At 33.4% G+C, this 3154-nt stretch overlaps 1 pseudogene; it reads right to left on the reverse strand.

Annotated features, from left to right (window-relative positions):
* Positions 1–275: 275 nt before the first annotated feature.
* On the reverse strand, positions 276–2700 carry LOC128127958 (G-type lectin S-receptor-like serine/threonine-protein kinase SD1-1; annotated as a pseudogene).
* Between the last annotated feature and the right edge of the window lie 454 nt (positions 2701–3154).

The raw sequence follows: 3154 nt of genomic DNA on the forward strand, positions 1-3154 counted from the left end.
TGGCGTTGATGAGGTAAGATAAAATTACGATGTTATGTCTCATCTAAGAAGGTGGCAAAAGATAGGCAAAGACTCACTCTCACACTTCTATGCAAAAGATGTGAATGTCATTTAAATCCTTACCTTAAAATTAACCTTGCCATTCTAATTCAAGTAATGTCAAGGATGACACATCTCTTATGGATTCTTATCTTCATACAATTATGACATTTATGTGAAAATTTCCATTTGCCAAGTCTTTTGTGTTATTTGGATCACTTGAGAAAACAAATTTATCATGAACCTATGTTGAGATGGAAAGAGATGATGATAATGAAGTGTACAATAATGAGGTGTACAATAACATGCTTCAAAATAATATATGAATACAAAGGTAACCATGGGGAAATACGAAAACCACCAACAGTTATGGATATTTACAAAAGTAACCCCAAATAATACATAATTACCAAAGCATACTCTTAACACACAGTCAACCCTCCTCCCTTTTGTACATCCGACCATATATCTAGGATACAATAGTGTTATCATGTATTCATTATCCAATGATGAAACAGAGTTAAGTAAACCATTACTTTCTTCAGTGAAAAAGGCTGGTTGTTTAGGTGGAGGCAATACCCCATCACTAATCAACATAAGAACCACTGATAACATAGTCGGCCAATCTTCTGCATGATGTTGCACGCACAATAATCCAACATGTATTGATCGTTGTATTTCAGAGGCGACACATAAGTACATAAAGACACACTCATGAGTTCAATGGACTTGCCTTCCTTATAGAGTCTCCATGCCTGATCGAAACCCATCATAGATCATATAAGTATGTCAAAGCCCAAAGGGTGATGTTAATATGACATCGGTTTTATTCGACCTGATTAACTTACAAGTGCAAGAAGGTTGTCACTATGAGTCCCGTGAGAGAATTCTCTATTTTTCTTCCCACTTACTATCTCTAACAAAATAACACCAAAGCTAAATACATCCAATTTATTGAGAAACACCCATGTACTGCATACTCCAGAGAAATGTATCCACTGCACCCAAGTCCATTTCATAATTAAACACATATTATTGGCTTTGCTATGATTTTGAGTTTGTTTTATTCGAAAATCTCCCATTTTCATTGGAAGGAATTGTTAAAATGTTTTATAGATTCTTACTGTGTTCCAACCACCTTCTTTGTCTTAGCCATGGCATCCTCTCCTACAAACTTTCTTGCTAGCCCAAAATCAGATATTTTTGGATTCATTTGGATGTCCAACAATATATTACCTGCCTTGAGATCTCTATGGATGATTTGGAGGCGGGAATCTTGATGTAAATAAAGAATACCTCGTGCCATACCATGGATAATGTCAAAGCGTTGAGGCCAATCAACCATTGAACTTCTAGTTTCATCTGCTCAATATGAGCTACTTAGTCAATGCAAGTCAACTACAAATATGTAAATGTAAAAAATTAGAGAGGATCAAACCAAATAGAAATGAGTCCAATCTTTTTTATCCTTATACTCATAAATTAGAATCTTTTCATTTCCATGAATGGAATATCCAAGGAGCTTCACAAGATTTTGATGCTGAAGTTTGGCAATACAAATGAATTCATTCTGGAACTCGTTGTGTCCTTGTTGGGATGTTTCTGAGAGCCGCTTTATAGCTACTACTTTTCCATCTTCCAGCACACCCTAATTAAAAGATATATATATATATATATATATATATATATTCGAGCTTATGATTAAAAAATTCCTCAAGTATTGCCTTTTATTCAGAAAACATCAATATGTTACCTTGTAAACTGGACCAAAATCACCTTCTCCAATCTGATTGTCAATGCTAAAGTTATTAGTAGCCTTTGCTATTCTATACAGGCTGAAAAAAGGTAATTCACCAAAGTTTTCCATCTCAACTTTATCTTTATCAAATGTCTGCCCCTTATTCCCTACAGAAGTTCACTTTCTAATTGTCATTATTACATGCATCTGCCAAAAATCATTCTCATACAAACTTGTACTTAGTCATAAATAATGTTTGTTAATGTTTCATTTCTTGAAGCATAAAAACATACTTGTTTATGTTTACCTCGTCCTTTCTTGTAAGGCCTTTTCATTTTCTTTTTCTACAAGCATATGCTACTGCAGACACAAGCGTTGCTACTGAAGAAACCGAAAGCGCTATAATGACAACTGCCTTCTTCTTGTAAAAAGCGGATATACCTTTTTCTAATAAATACAAATAATTACTAAGACTACAAATCAAACCAAATAAACTAAAACTAGTAGAACACCAACATAGTTTTTTATTTTTATTTTTTATTTTTATTTGTTTCAAGATGCCCTATAAATGATTGTATAAATGATGGTTTAGCATGTAGTAGGATTCACTGTTATATAAATATTGTACCTTGTAAGTCAGAGGTTGCCATTTTTATGTAAAGTTCCTAATGATCATCATACTTTCGAATGTCCATAAGATCATCAAACCATAACAAACATCCACTTCCCCCGTTTCTTATATCTAAATCTGCATAAGCAGTAAAAGAGCAATTCCTTCTGCAAGCCTGCTCACATTCTTCACGAGACATGCTCAAATTGTACAATGAATGACGTGTATCTGGAAATTTTACTCCTGAAATTTTATGGAAGACATCTTTGGTCCCACAATTCAAAGGTTTCTTGCGTTTACACCCATCAGACATATCTCCATGAATCCATCCTTTTAGGACTCTTGGTTCAAAACCTTGAATACAACTACAAATCGGATTTTCAAGTGTGCTAATTCCATAAGGACCACATCGTCCATAAAGATTACATGTATCAGTTGGAGTTAACCCCAAGAAACATTGAATTAAAGCAATAACATGAACATTACGTATCAGAGAAGAGAGATGTTTATATGTGCACTAAATATAGCCTTTATTGATCAAGCATCAGTTTCTTTTACAAATACAATTCATACACACACACACACACACACACACACATATATATATATATATATATATATATATATATATATATATATATATATATATATACGTACTAATCATCATAATGTTTAGTGAAACATTGTGACTTTTGACCAATATAATGGTTCCTAACTTCAACTTCCTTCCTAGCTATAACTGACTTCCTAACTGCATTAATTACTTG

Source organism: Lactuca sativa, chromosome 8, assembly GCF_002870075.4.
Source record: "Lactuca sativa cultivar Salinas chromosome 8, Lsat_Salinas_v11, whole genome shotgun sequence".
NCBI lineage: Eukaryota > Viridiplantae > Streptophyta > Magnoliopsida > Asterales > Asteraceae > Lactuca > Lactuca sativa.